Source organism: Bombus pascuorum, chromosome 5, assembly GCF_905332965.1.
Source record: "Bombus pascuorum chromosome 5, iyBomPasc1.1, whole genome shotgun sequence".
In the NCBI taxonomy this organism is placed as follows: domain Eukaryota; kingdom Metazoa; phylum Arthropoda; class Insecta; order Hymenoptera; family Apidae; genus Bombus; species Bombus pascuorum.
Window position 1 is genome coordinate 13733430 of NC_083492.1, and position 17166 is coordinate 13750595.

The 17166-nt window shown below is 33.9% G+C and overlaps 1 protein-coding gene across 3 annotated transcripts in view; it reads left to right on the forward strand.

The window, feature by feature from the left end:
- Positions 1–17166, forward strand: part of LOC132907030 (helix-loop-helix protein 11) — a 160729-nt gene that overhangs the window by 1372 nt on the left and 142191 nt on the right. The window lies entirely within an intron of this gene.

The following is a 17166-nucleotide window of genomic DNA, read 5'->3' on the forward strand; positions in this document are numbered from 1 at the left end:
GTCACTTTTATCATTAAATCTAAATTTATCTAATTTTGTTTCATAAATACTGCGTCTAAAATGAGTGACTAAGATGTCTAAGATGTCGCATGCGTCGGAACGCGAGGGTTAAATACACGTAACGTATTTTTGTGAATTTTAACCGAGATGATACGAATTTGTCAGCAAAGGAAGGCGTGCTCGTCCTCCTTATCAAGTCATGCCGATTCTAACAACGTTCAGCGGCAACTCTTTCTGTTCGCCATCCCAGGCGTTGTTAGCATCGATGTCGACGTCGCGGTGGCATTGGCGAGACTCGTAATCGTGACACGGACGTAAAACGTGTGTACAATACAAACAAAATCCTAGTAGGCTCTCGATAGCCAGCTGTCGCGAAGCCGGCCGGCCGGCCAGCCGGCCGGCACAATAGTCTTCACATTATACGATGCTACTACGTGATATTTCCTTGAGTTATAAATTGGAAACTTCTTTCTTTCTTTGAAGTTAGTGTTTATTTTTGTTGTTGGAATGATCGATAGAGGCGAGTTGGGAAATATTTTGCGAGGTTGTGTCAAACCGGACCTTCCATGCGTTCACGCCCAAACAAGCATGGCGCGGGAGCCACTGCCGATATATCAATTGTTTTCTAACAATATAAATGTAGAATTATTGCGAAGAATTGTAGATTTTGAAATTGTTACATAGAGTTCTTTTTCGTCTTATTTAATTATTTGTGATATTAGTAAATGACAAATAGATGTTAAATTTTGTTATATCTTGTGTAAATTAATTTTCGATATTTTCAAATATTTGTGTATCACACATATTCTAGGAAAATTATAAGAATGTTTTCCATTGTTGTATATTACGTAAATTAATTTTAGTTATTGATGTTTTTGAATATTCATACATCAGAGTAATTTATCGTATAGTATATTATATTCTAGGAAAATTGTAGTAATTTGTTATGACGAGCGTAATATAAACAGTAACTAGATGGTTACGACGCGGTGTCGCTATTAATCGCTTTCTTAGAACGTTATCTTTGAACAGGTATAAAATGCATATACGGTACTCGCGTTTGCATTAACTTTCTATGTGTTCGTTCCCCTTGCGACGGTGTTGCCATCATGAAATCTGTCATCAATTTAACATCATAAAATCATCAATCAACAGAAGTATCATTAAAAAATTCTGAAAAACACATTCTATTTAAGACGTAATGAGTACGACGCAAATTTAAATTGGCACGTACTTCTAGATTATGTTTATGGATATGAATTGAATACCATAAAAATTACAGAATGGTAATTCACGGTAATGGTAATTGTGGCAAAATGTAGAACAGATATGTAAAGTTTTTTATAATATAGAGAAACGAAGAAGAAACGAATTCTGGAAAACCATTTCGTAATATTACGTATATGTATATGTAAAGTTTTACAATATAGAGATAAATTTTTATTATCATTTATTATCATATCAAATATTGCATGAAATAGACATAATTTATTGCACTATATAGAATTTTGTAAATTTTTCAAACTCTGAAAAAGCTTTTCACAACATTACACATATGCAAAATTTCACAGTATACAGATAAACATTGTATGAATCAAAGCAAACTTTTCTTTCAATACACAATGCTGAGATTTCTTTAGATTATTGTTTACACTAGGGTTGAAACTAAGTGGCGTGGTGTTTAGTATCACTTTGCAGCAGTTATAGAGAAAAAGGATGTAAAAAGAAGGGAAAAAAAAACAAAAGGACGAGGAAAGCAAGTTCCTTTGTATACGGCCGAGTGACCGACAGACCAGCCAGGTTATACTATGTGCGTTACGTAAAGCCACGTTTGTTGCACAATAATGGGTCTCTATAAATAACTCGAAGCATGCCGCATCGGCGCGACTTCTTGTTTACATACGCTCATCACCGCGCTGCATTACGTTCACTTACACTTTACACGGATAGGCTTCGATCTATCGTGTCTAGGCTAAATGTGTGTAAATCGTGTTCAAGGTACACAATCTGCTCGCGTGTAGTTGTGAAATTCGCGAACGTTGACTACTTGTCGATATTACACCAGGCACAGCGCCTCGTATGCTTTCTTTGTCCGTTTGGTTGCGCGACGTGCACGCGATAACGCGCGTAGGTAATGCGAGAAATTACTACAGACGATATGCGTCTAATATATATATATAATATATTACATATATTATATATATGCGCGCGCGCACACACACACACACTTGGTGTAAAGAAAAGCTGTACAGTGTACGCCATAATTGATATAGAGCTTGAATGAAGAAACGAGGGAAGACGTACGATTTTACATGTGTATGAAAGGCTCGTTGGAGGTATCAAGCGTAAATCATTGCATTAATGCACGCGGCATACCTTACGTTCACGCTCGCGGTATGTTTATGTCTATATTTTTTTTTTTTTTTTTTTTTTTTTGTTTTTGATGGTTAGATCAGTATGAGTGAATAATAATGAATGTAGGTATGATGGCGAGCATGTAAATAGGGAATATGTTTATTTGAGAATCTAAGTATAATTGTGTTAAGCAATGTCACCATACAAATATATGTATAAATACATTTGAGTAAAAGTTCTACATCGACGATCTAACCTTACTTTTACTTTCTTGATTTTGCTTTACGCCTATGCGTGGATTTCCGTTATATTTTTACTAACAAAGAGTGACAGCAGTTTGCATTTGAATTACATATGTACAAACCTAAATCTAATTTATTTTACTATAAAATTAAAATTATACTATATGATCAGATAACATTATATCATATAAAGGAAAACTTGAAATTAAAAACAGATTAAAAGCGTACCCGTTTATACTTAAAATAGAATACAATATTTAGTACATAACAAACGAAGAAAGTAATTTTGTATCATTATCTCATTTTTACCGATCGGTTGACCAATCGGTACTTGATCAATTTTTGACTTACTTTTTTTTTTACATAGAAACGTTTCCTTACCGCATGTGATTACTGAAATACCCCATAATATAAAATATTAACTACTATCAGCAGACGCACCGTGTGCGTCCATGTCAATAAATGCGTAAATGTTAAATCGTCATTCATAGTATTTTTTGGTCTTACTTCTTTTCCATTTGAAAAGTGAAAAGGATAGTCGGCTTATTACGAGAACATCTGATATGTGTTTATCCTTTCATCACACGATCCAGTGTATCAGCTGATTAAACGTTTAGCTATTACATAATCGAGCACGATTGATACATACTTCACCGATCATGATAAATTTTCTCTCTCTCGCGGTTTATCGCTGCTTTGTACGCTGATCAAACGTTTCACATATATATGCAATGTGTCATTTAGTCGTTGGAACGATGCGTCACGAATTTATAATTATATAGTCGGATAATTATTGTCAAATATTAGTCACTTAAGGCGTTTCGATGTTTTTACACTGCTCGAAGCGTAGATGGAAATGACATTGTAGATTTAAACGATTGAATGATTAAACACTGTGTTATACGTTTCACAGTGTAGAGTTAATATTTTTATTATGCATATGTAATATCATATCGATTTACTAAAACGTATAAAACAGCACAATAACTACTTTATAGAAAGATGAGTTATTCTATAAAAATATTTAAACATGTATTTTAATATAGCAATAAAAATATCGTATTTGCATAGTCTTATATTTGTATTTTCTGTCAACCTTGTTTTACTTTTAAAACAGTATTTGATTAATCTTCTCACTATACAATATAATAACTTTGCATCGAAATGTTGGAATTTAAAAATATAGAGATTTAGGAATCGAGGAGTAGAATTTCATAATAATAAAAATAGCTTTGTGTGCTATAGGTGTACGAAAACTTTCATAACTTTCCTTCGCTCTCTCGTTGCCTATCAGTTATCGATTTTATTTCTCTTTTGATCGCTGTAACCATCAAGAAAACATTAATCACGGTCGATTCTAACAAAGTTAGGTTACATATTATTGGGTTATTAATTTATAAAAAAAAATATTGAGTTACCGTCCACCCACCACTTAGTTTTTTCTCTATGACATGTTTTATACACACGTACACACAAAGCACAGATATAATTAATGTCGCTCGATGCCCTATCGATTTTCTTTCAGTATTTACGTCAGCTAAACCTTTGTCGATGTGCGTGTCATGCTGTACTTATTAGTTATTATCACCACATCGTTTATCAAGCGTTGGAAAATAAAACTCGCTCGACTGATGGTACTTTTTCGTTCGCTCGTTTGCACGACTTAATAAATCGGTCGAGCCAATCCTGACCACGGTCAACGTGATTGCACCATATCGTACGTAGTTGCCTTTTTACGTATACATGTGCTTATAACACACCTAGTTATATACACGTATTATGTACATAGTATTACGAGTAGCGATGGGATCAAGTTCAATACGTACAAATCAAATTCACTATCCAAGGTAGTTAGCTTCATACGGTTCGAAGATATAGTCGTAAGATATAGTCAAGTATTCGATCTTTACAAACTACTCTCACACTTCGGATACTGAACTTATAAATTCGCTAACTTCGAAATACTCGAATTTCTACATTGCCAAATTTCCAAACTAAAAAGTTCATATGATAGTTCTATATACGATTGAATTTGCGACTTACATACTTCATCCTGTTATTAGTTACGAGTAGCCAATTAGAGCAACAAAGACAGCCGAATGAACTGCACAGGAAATAAGAAAGAGAGATAAAGAGTTTGAATTGCGCATTGCGCTTGCACCAGGTCAATCTCCGTGTATGAGTGCACTTGTACTTAATGCGGAGTTACATACGTAGTATGTATGTACATACCGAAGTGTCGTCTCTCTTCTTTTTTTCTTTATTTATTTTCCTACCTTTGATTTTATGGATTATTTCAACCATATATATACTATGTATGCGTCGTTTGACGCGGTTAATGGTATTAAGCACATAATAGCGACATTGAAGTTATTGTACAGAGTCATTCACTGAAAACAGGCTGCTTTAATGTCGTGAAAAATAGTGACGATGAAAACTGGATGATTCGATTTCCGAGGTCGTTCATTCTTCTTCCTTTTTTTTTTTTTTTTTTTTTACTTTTTTTTCTGTATATATAACGAAAAGCGAACGCTTGACCTTAAACTTCTTTCTGGCGATCTTTGAAGTTAAATTTTTCTAGTTTTAAAGTAAATTGAATTTGATCTAACTTGAGCCTCGTAATTTTGAGTTTCAATACAGTTATTTGAAATTTGTTTCGTATTTCACTATGATTCAGGAGCATCTTGTAAAAATCGATCGAGCAAATCGTATTGAAAATTTTGGAGGTTTTAATGTTACTTTAGCTTTGTTTTTCTTATATTTACAAAATAAGTACAAGATTCATAATTACTTGACTATGTGATTAGAAAGTGATCTTTAAATGAAGTTTTAGTAGCGTGTAATTATACACATAGAGAATTATGAAATGGAAGGCTGGTAGATTTGTTGGATTTATGTAGAATATAAACAATGCGGTTTAGCTTATAGGTATCGTGAAAAAGTTTCTTATCATATCTGTTAGATATGGTCTATATTTCCTAGTGTAATAAGGAACATTATACAAGCGAAAATACTAATGGACTTATAATTGTTTTGAACGTCATTGACAGAGTATGTATACTATCGTTCCAAAGTAAAATTGGTTTCTGGCATGTTAGTACCCGAACATTTTTTAATTTACTTTGTACATATTATTATAAATATATACGATCATTTATAACAGATAAAGAAAAAAAGATATTAAAAGAAGAATTGTTTACCTTCTGAAACTACTTACTTATTTATCGTTGACCTTTAAAGTATGTATCTCAAACAGAACAAAGTACAATAAAACGAAGAAAAGCGTGCAAAGTTCACAATGAAATTTTAAATTCCAATAATTTATATTTAATGCAAAGATATTAACGTGACTAAAGTCAGGTTGTTAGATTCTTACCTACCTATAGATTCGTCTATTCTTTATTTATATACGATTTCGACACCTAATATTTAACTATTCGTCCCTGCAAAGCAGTAACTTCACCGATTGAAATAAATAGCATATTTATATATATTTTTATAAAAATCGCGATCTTATAAATTTGTTTTATCTATTAAGAATTATGACGAATACTTTTATGCATTATGTGAATTTTACGCATTCCTGCCTCCTTAAATTTCACATAAATGCATAAAAATCCGCAATCTAATCATGATAGTCGAGTCTCATAACAGTGCTAATGAAATTTTAAAACGCGTACGAATACTTTCGCGAGTAACCGTACGTGGACTACTTCGTTAAATTATATTTGATTCTACTAGAATTTTATGAGACAGCGTATATCAGCCAGCCGAATTGAAATTTCTTATCTCACTTTACTCGATTCTATAATTAACTGTGATCGCGAAAAGTTCTCGTACAAATTCGTAATTTCTTATCAAGCATTCGCTTCATTCGTTCAAAATCGGTCCGCTTAAAAGAGTCACGAAATTTTCTGGCCAATGCTGGTGATGTTTCAGAAAAATCGAATCTTTTCGAATTTTCGAAAAATCAAACTGATCAGCCAATTTCTTTAAATTTCTCATTTCATTTCTCGATTGCACTAACTCGAATGGTGCAGCTAATGTATTTTCTGAAGAAAAGTAGTTTGTTATGCATATTGATTAGCTATTGTACCAAGTGAAAAGATTTACCATGAAAAGCATAATACCGTTTCTTTGGATTTGTACGCAAAAGAGGTACGATGTCGCGTCGCGGCGTCACGTCATTGCACCGCAAAATCTCAGCACTTGCCTGGCCTCGTCTAGGAATGGACTTAACACTTGCTGGAACTGTATATATTTTCAAATCTCGTTATTTCTCCGTACCTACGGCCAAAGGTTAAGTCTTATAAGTATTGCAACTTAACTTAATCTTAAGTATTATACTTGCAATTAAAAGACAAATTTATCTGCTCCCAATCTTACAGTAATGTGATCGACAGCTTGATGGATGTATCAGTCTTTTCTGATAGGGCACATAAGATAGTAGGATAAAAAAGAAGTTTATTGTCGAGATTAGAATTACAATTTTGCAATTCGTTATGCCATTCTCATATAATACAGCGATGAACATTTCTTTTTTTTAATTTTATTGATTTTTTTTTATCGTACCATAGTAGACAGCTAAACTACGAAAATAGTTTGTACAGTCTTGAAACGCCTTTCAGTTGTGGAGGCTGGCAGCAGACAACAATGGTTCCTCTGTTGACCTCTTACGCTCCACATACCCACTGCGCACTGCAAACTCATGTTACATACACACGTGTATGCGAGTATTACTCATGAATAAAGTCAAAGGGACCAACCTCAGACGGCAATAATGCCTCTGTCTGACACCCTTCCTTTTTCTCTTCTTTTCTTTTCTTCTCTTTTCGAGTAAGCTCGCACGTTACTACTGATGTAGCTTCATAACTTCATCTTCCAGTTTGCGTTCAATTTTTGAAAAAATGTCTCACTTTCGTGTTATCATAAAAGATATAACTTAGAAAAAAAACGAAGCTGGCACCCCGCTGGGGGTAGCCGCCCACATGCTATATTTATTTTTTATTTATATTTTTTTTTTCTTCACCAACAAGATATAACACTTTACCAAATGTCCGCAAGGACAAATTGTAAAATAACCAAAATAAAATAAAAAAAAAAAAAACTTTCGTGTTACCTCTCTCTACGCTATTCTTTATAAGTATCCGAATATTTTGTTATCATAAAAGATATAACTTAGAAAAAAAACGAAGCTGGCACCCCGCTGGGGGTAGCCGCCCACATGCTATATTTATTTTTTATTTATATTTTTTTTTTCTTCACCAACAAGATATAACACTTTACCAAATGTCCGCAAGGACAAATTGTAAAATAACCAAAATAAAATAAAAAAAAAAAAAACTTTCGTGTTACCTCTCTCTACGCTATTCTTTATAAGTATCCGAATATTTTGGTAGTATCATTTCAATTTATAGTAATAATGAATTTGAATTTGAGTTATCAAACTATAAATTTAAATGTGTGCAGAGTGGTAAATTTTGCTCCAAACCTACCTACTTACCAATACTACCTTAACCATTTAGGAATCGTTCTATAAGACCATTTCCGTGTATAATATACGTAGTTGATGCTGTTGGATTTGGTTGGTTTAGGATCATGTGGTCCTACTGGGATCATCTACCTGGGTTTCTAGTCGTGGACCTAAAATAGAATAACGGGTAGCCGGTTGTTCTTTTATTCGTTGGCCTTGGATCATTCTGCATCAGGATTTTGAAAGAAAAATAAAATATACGCGTGCTTAGATATTTATAGGAAGAAAGAAAATTTTTTAGAAATATTCTTAGCTTTTGGACATTATTGTTTGGCTTTTCTCGGACTTTAGGATTATTGTGAGAGATTTCTAAGAATTTCTTTCTTCGTTTTTTCTTAGATTTTGGTGTGAAATAGTGAAAGTAGCTTCGAAAATTTAAAATAATTTTTAGCTATTAAATAATTATTCTTTCCCGGATGCAATATTACATATACGCAGCTTCCATTTCAATTTCAATTAGATGAAATAATCTTTATTTGCATTGTTAAAAACATTGATATTTTTATTTTCGGCTTAAAAATATAAAGAACGTGATCCCCGTGTCAGGAAGCGAAGCGTGTGAATGGAAAAGAAAGGAAGAGAGTATGGAAACATTCTTGGAATCTGACGCTGTTACAAGTACAAAATTACCGGCTGTCGTTGGTGGTTGCGTCAAAATCAGACAGCTGGTCGGCCGCGTCGTTTCACGCATCAGGGCACTCGCATTCCGATCGTCATCAATATAAATTGTCATTGTTTTCGTCGCAGGTGTTGCACCGACTGATTAACAGCTTGGTCTATCTACATTTAAAGAAGAGTGGTGTTTGAATCGGTATTAGCTGGTTTGGAATGTCTGTCCCGTTTTAAAATACAGTTTGAATATATGTTAGATGCTTTACTGAAGTCTACTTTTTCTTTCGAACTAAAAGAAACAAGTAACAAGGTTTTAATTCGAGTGAACTCTTAATACGTTGTTTGCTGCGTCGAATCTCGTAGCCTTCCATTGTGACTGAAATTTGTTTTCTTTGATTTCATTTAAAAACAATTTGCGCAACGTGGCGTCACCCGCTTCCGGAAACAACTAGGCCACGACGCCAACGTGATGTCATAAGCAGTTAACGCGTTAATAAAAGTTTTTTTATTTATAGAATAGTTAAAAAAGAAATGAAATCTAAATAGATTTCAATTTTTATAAAACATAAATATAATTTATTTTCAATGGAAATAAAATAACTCATTAATTTAGAAATGAAGTTAAAGAAAGGATATTTTTGGTGGAAAATGTTGCAACTCTAATCACGGTTCGTCATATTTTAATTAAGAGCTGTGTTAAGCAATAAAAATGAAAATACGATCATATGTTCGAGCACAAATTCATCGAGCTCTCGTCGTGTTTGCGATTACCGGCGGCTACAGATAATGTTGCGCCATATTACGAAATGGTACAATTAAAATTAAATAATCTTCGCGTGTATTAGTCGCAGATACGAGAATGTATATACAAAGTGCAATTTATCATACATTTATTACACGCTGTCTCACATTCGAGTGATGTTCTCCTAAACGAATATTACATTCACTTATTTAACAATTTATTTTTAACGACTTCGCTCAACGGTATATATGTGTAGGTATGTATACCTTCTACTTATACGATTAATAGGATTTTCAACTCGAAGCCCCATCCGGAAGGTTCACCTCAACGCGTATATTGTTCATAAACGATTCGATTGCATCATCTGAGAAACCACAAATTCCCCCACAAATCTTATTAGAAAAAAGAAAGAGAAAATAAGAGAGACTGCCAAAGAGTACGATATCGAAATTTTTTTATATCGCACACAGTTGTTCACGTGTGTCAATCAAAGGTCAGCAATAAACAAGACATTTTATCTTGTTCAAATTTCAGTATAAATACATTTCTTATCATATTTATTGATATACATTATACATATTGATATGTCATTTAATTTTAATATAGTGTTATTATTTTTTTACCAAACTCCTGACTTGTACATACATACCGTGTTCTTCGTCTGAAATTTTTATTTAAAAAACACATTATATATAGTCTACATTATAATATACACATATGTATATTTACACACACACATACACACAAACTCTCTCTCTCTCTCTCTCTCTCTCTCTCTCTCTCTCTCCTAGGAAATACTTAAAGAATTAAATAGTAAAAAATAAGAAAATGAATGTGAACCGATACGATTTCACCATGCAAGGTAGTGACGGGACTGCGGCTAAACGAAGTAAACGGGTAAACGAAGAAGAGCCAGGAAGACGAGGATAACCAGAGACAGAGGAGGCACGTACACCCGACGCGACGTGGCGCCCGCTGGCCTGTGCCTTACGTCACATAGCTAAATATATGCCTGGCCGTTCCCAATCTCATTCCCATTCTCGTTCTTCATTCCATCCCGTGAGCTAATACGACAGCAGGCATCCTTACTCTGGCAAAGACATCCATGAAATTGTCCTCCACCTTTCCCTCTTACTTTGTCTCTCTGCATTCTTTAATCCGATCTATTTATTATTCTATCATTTGTATCTATTGAATGACATTTTAAAATTTGAGCTTTTTTCCTTAGACCATTAACGAAAAACTTATCGAACAAACCACTACATAATTATGATTTTGACCGTTGAATGACATATTGAGTTCCGGGAAACGTTTGTCGGCTTTGAAAAGTGGTAATAAAGAGCGGTAATATTGGTGATAAGGGGTGATAAGGATGGCACGATACATATATATATATATATGTATGACGTTGATGTAAAAATAGTTCTTTGAAAATATGAAATTTCATATAATCTCATCTTCATTTTTTAATTTCTGTTCATAATTTTCATAACATAAGAAAGATATTCTATATGAAATGTAGACTGATAAAATAAAAATTTAATTATTGTTATTAAATTAAAATTGTTAGTGTATTAATTAATAACAAAATGTAATAAACAAATGTATTGAAATAAAATATAATTAAATGTAAATTTTAACAATATAGTAATCAATTTCAACTAATTTTAATAATATGTGTATATATGTATAAATATATATATGTATATATTATATGTATTAATTGAAATGTAATTTTACTGAAATGGGAACGTAATTTATGAAGTGCTCTTTATTCGAGTGAGATATACCTAAAAGGAGTATTTAGAATAAGGAGAGGTCGTGGCTTAGGTATACACTGCTCCATTTCGGGGTTTGTTCTTGATCCTGTTAACATCTGTCGTCGGCAGCTTCGTTTCTAGAAAAATTTCTGCACGGCAGCTGCCGCTGGCAGCAATCTTTACGCTTATTCGCTCCTATTTTTTCCTCTGAAACCACGTTGCTGAAATATCTTCCTAACGAACTGTAATTGAGGCTACCGGAGACAAAATGACCAATATTCGAATTGAATTCACGACATGTTACAAAATTTCACAGAACAGCGAATTGAACGTGTTTTCGGATATTAATTTTCTTAATTTTCTACATCTTTAAACATACCTCTATTTATATTATATATATATATATATGTTATTTATTTAAAATTACATTCAATCATATTTTAAATATATCTCCACAAGTTATCTATTTATTACAATTTTACATATTTTTCAAATTTTTATTTTATACGTCTACAAATCTACTTTTCGTATGCTATAGAATTTGTAGGATATTATTAATTCATGAGACGGGAAAGAATTTTAACAGGGTCCAATCGTTGCGTTCTGAGAAACAAAATGAAAGGAAGAAAAGAGAAGATAGGCCTCCGCAGTGCGTCTGATAGGCTTCGTTCATAGGGAGAGTTTTTCCGAGGTTGGATAGCTTGGCTAGGGTGTTCAAACCCCAACATAAACCAACAGAAGCACACAAACGTAGTAGTAATACGTATACATACCTATACAAGCACGTATGAAGAGCGTCGTGCAGTTCCCCTATTCTACCCAAACTTAGCCTTGGATTTGTATACCGAGTGACTCAACAAAATTTCATTCAATTTAGTCAATATTATTCAATGTTCCTCTTCTTTAAGCATTGCGATTTAGCATCCATTGCATGTTTCTTAATTTATGAAATATATCTTTAATTCAATTTTTAAGATGAATGTCTTTTCAATAAATAAATTTATCCTTTTACTATTTTTTTATGTTTAATTTCGTACAAAATAAAAAATCGTTCAACCTGTAAAACATAAACTCCGATATTCTTCCGTTATATCCAAAACATCGAAGTTATTTGACTAAAACCATTATACGCGCGTCTTGATAAACAAATATGGTAACATCAGATCACTGCATCCCGCCATGTTGAAACAAACAGATTCGAAAATAACCAAAGTATACTCCGAGTTCTGAGTAGCGTATTGGAAGTGATGAATGAACCGAGCAGGCTTTTCAAACGCGCCGAATTTACTCAACTTTTCAATGAACCTTGACCTTTCAACAGACTGTACTTCGAGCCGTTTGTTTCCATTGGAGTGGCTGGAATTGGTCACAGAATCGGTTAAAACAGAAGTGTAACCTTACAACTTTTCACGTACGCAATAGTTGCTGCACATACAAACATGGGTGATCAAAATATTTTGGGTGCGGTTTACATTGTTATTTAATCTTTACCTGATAGAATACAGAATACAAAGTAGGATTAAGTAACCTACTCTAAGCCTAATTTCTTTCGTAAACTCGAATCTGAAATGTCATACTGTGGGCCTTCTCTGACTTCAGCAGGATGATTTAATTTACTAAATAATTGCAAATAAAAAGAAGCTTTGAGCAGCATATTTTAAACATATGAATTGTGTAATTTTAATTTTAGTCATCTTTTGTTGAATTTGAATGGATTCTTTTAAAACTTTTTACATGTTCAAAATGTATGGAAGCCGCGCCAAACCTGAAAGAGCCTAATGTGGAATATGATAATATCAATGAATAATATACCATTTTAAGGTTAAGTATAATAACTTAGCCCAGATCTAAAACAATTAGGCGCGTTGTTATCTATAAGAGCGTTAATATGTCGATTCTCGTGACATACAGTATCGCAATACCAATTTTTTGTGTTTTACATTCACAGATTTTCTAATTGTTAAAGTCTAGTCGAAAATTAGAAATCTTTTCTAATCGTCCAATCGTACTAATGAAACTTCATAATGTTTCATATAACACATAATATATGTATCCATAAAAAGTGTCTATAGATGTTAGAACATTTTCATGAGCCAGCTCGTATAAAAGTAACTTTATAGTCAGCGTTTCGACTACGCGTTTCATTGATCCTCAATCCGAAAAGTTGAAAGGAAGTTTCTCGAGTTGGTCGGCTAGTGACAGCGTTATCGTAACCGTCGCGTAGCCGCGTCGCTTTTTCTCCCCGGTTTTTTTTTTTATAGAGCTCGACAAGACATCCTTTCCGGTCGTTTCCTAGTCGCTAGCAGCTGATAGGCAGCCAGAGATAGCGAGGCTCGTGCGAAGGCACCGGTAACAACCAGCTGAGTGGCGCCAGCCATCAGCTGTTGGTGACTCACGCGAGAGCACCGCGCCGATATAACACAACCGCACAATCCGCGTATTCTCTCTCGCGGCTCGCTCACTAATACACGTCTGCGCATGCGCGAGACGCTACCATTGCTACACACACGCGAAACGCGGACGTGGCAACGCAACGTTCAGATACGAGCGGTGGATGTGTAGATACATATACGTGTACAGCTCATGATGGTATTCGAACGACTAGTGTTTGAGAGGGATGCTTGAAACTGCTATATACGGGGTCGTTCGTAACTGGTGGTACAGAGTAATTCTCTGTGAAAAAATAAGTCGAAAATATGGAATACAATTTGTTGCATATGACGCTTTGTTTCGAAGAAGATCGAATTTGAAAATTCATCAAGTTTACTTAAACTTGGTTAATTACTCAATAATTAAGTATGCGTAAACAATCAGCAGGAGGTTATTATGCATGCGAAAATAAATCGAAAATATAAATTTTCCTCTTTAACACTTCATTTTCAAGCAAATAAAGTTTGAATATGTTTATGTAAGAACTGATTTCATATACACGCAAGATATTTTCAATTTTATTTTTCTCGAAAACAAAGCGTCTCATGAAAAGATTTTATTCTACGTTTTTAACACATCTTCGTACGTAGTTTAGCTCCGATCGATTATTTACTCTTGTTCAGTCCGGAATTAGCCAAGTTTAAGTATACTTGTCAAATATTCAAACTTAATGTTCTCGGAAACGAGACGTCATACGAAAGAATTTTATTCTATACCTTCGCCTTACTTTTTGCTCGTAGCATCGCCCCGTACCCAATTGTACCACCAGTCATGGGCCACCTTGTATATTTTCAGTTTATATAATTGCCAGCATCTGCATGTTTTTGCGTGCGCATTTATAACAAGAATAAGTAACCATTGGTGTCAATTCGATAAATAAGTTTAAAGGAAGTAGTGATACGTAATTGATAATACGAGGAAAACTGGACGAGAAATTGATTATATTTGTAGTAAAAAAAATAATCCATGGGCTATGTATGTGTCGTTCAGAGAATATTTATAGTATGAATCTATTACAAGTTGCTCATTATTTGTATTTATGAGTTCTACTGATGATATAACGTATAATCATTATTAGTAACTATGACTTATAAGATACCTAGTATAAAAATACATCTCTTAAAAAAATTCTTCTTAAGATATTACCGCAATATAGACGTATACAACAATATTTAAATTCTGTATCAAAGTAATCCATTATTTCCTAGTTACAATATCATTCAAGCATTTAAAATTTCAACTCGCGTGTTACATATTTTGAATAAGTTGAATGTACATTTTCAAAGTGCTTTTTCTTAATTATGCATTTAAACTTTCGAATTTAGTTTCGAGATTGCTCGTCTTACCTTAATACGAATTCGAATTTTGTAATTCTTACTAGATGAATCTGCAGATCCAGTATTCAATTTGAAAGTCAAGTATGCATATAAATGCAGGAGCTTCTAATGTTCTACCTCTCAGGTTCAACGTCGTTAGTGCTATCTGATACGATAACGCCTATTCGAGGAACACGTGGGACACGATAAACTTCAGCTCCATGGAGAATGTTTATCGTGAACTCGAAAGAGTAGACCTGTGTTACTCAACGATTTCGAAAGTATCGTAAACTCTGAAGTAGATAGTATGATTTCTCCATTTGGACTGATATTCTTTCCAACCGAAAATGGCGTTTGTGACTAACAACGGATCATCGGATACATTTATTAAAATTTAGCCTGATAATAACTTTACATACGTATACAACGATTGTAATTTTAATTTTAACCCGTAATTTTTCCGCGATCCACTTGAAGATTACATAAAGTGTATCTAATTGCTGTCGAGAGTTGATTGATAAGCAATTGAAAATTGATCTGATATAGATCTGCGAGCTGGAAAAAACTAGACAAAAATAGTAATTCTCACGTGATCTTCAACTGAATCGACTTTGAATTATTGATCCGACGTTTCTCAATGAATGTAATCCTCCTAAAAGCATGTACTATGTAAGATATTCTCATATTGTACCTAATATTTGACTCTACCCACCTAAAATCAGCTCGCGACCTACACTTTAGAAATGTGTCTGTATATAGATATATAGTATATAGACCTCTATATGTGTATATATATATACATATGAAGGTCTGTGATGAAAAGGAAGGTAGCCACCTACTTAGTCGACCTACTTCTACGGGACTGATCCGAGTGAACTCAGCGGGTATCCGACGAACGAGCTGACGTCACAGCAGCCAACCATCCAGCCAGTAAGCCGTCGGCGTACCAGCTGATCTAATGTAACCACTCGATGGGAGAATGCCATGTGGAATTCTGCTGCGTGGACCACGTGTTATTATTGCATATCCTGCAGGAAGTACGATGACTTCACCAGCCGTTCATTCATACAGTTCCTTCTTCAAATTCCTAGAATCTGCAAGTTCCGCAGTATAGCGAAACTCTTTAATATTTGTTGGTTTTTATGTTTTCACATTTGCCAGAGAAATTAGATTGCAATTAATGATTCATATAATTCTTCTTAAAATTCTTCGAAATTTTAGCTTCAATTTCAGTATACACTGTGGTTAAGTTTAAAATATCCTCAACTATAATGTCTCCTGTATATACTATTATGTTTCTCTTTAAATTTCATTCCGATTATTTGATGGTAATTTTAGCAATTTCAATCATAATAATATAAATCAACTAAAATAGTTCCCATCTGTAAAATCCATCAAATATGGGTAAATTAATCTTCTGTTACTTCGAATAATGAACAACGAAATAGGAATTTAAACGGGTTGTTAAAAAATCAGCGCTAAAATATCGAATACAAATGCAAATACGCATAGCTGTTTCTCATTTAGCGAACCGATTCTTCAATTTCCACAAAATCAAATAAATCATTCGTATAATATGAAACACGTATGCCCTATATGTAGGTATATTATATACATATGGATATATTGTGGTGCTATTATCGGCACGCGTTGAACGAATGTTTCAGAGAGCAGGGCACAAGGTCACGGTCTTTCCCTGCTGACTCATCTCACATCCGCTATCCCGATCTTTTCCCTCTTTTCTCTTTCTCCCTATCGTCTCCGCCGCGCCTCCGTGTAATTTTACCAGATGTTTCCTAGCAGCAGACGCGCCACCCATTTCCCATCTCTCTTCTTCTTCTTCTTCTTCTTCTTTTCTCTTCATCACCAACATTACCGACCAGAGAAACATTCCTATCTCCTCTTCATTTCTGAACTATTCATTACATCCGTTCCTGTAATGGCACACCGTTTAGTTCAACTGTTAATCTTCCACAAATGCGTACCTCCTCTTCCTTCTCTGAGGTTTCTTGAATCTCGTGTTTGAAATCAGATGCAGCTATTGTTTGTTTTTGTTTGATCTTTTTTTTCTTGCCATTGTATCTTATTTTTTTTAGTGGATTTTCGATTCGACAGGAAGTTTGTTTCAGTTGTACAAGTATTTACAATATTTTCAACAGAGTTTCGCGTTTTTAGA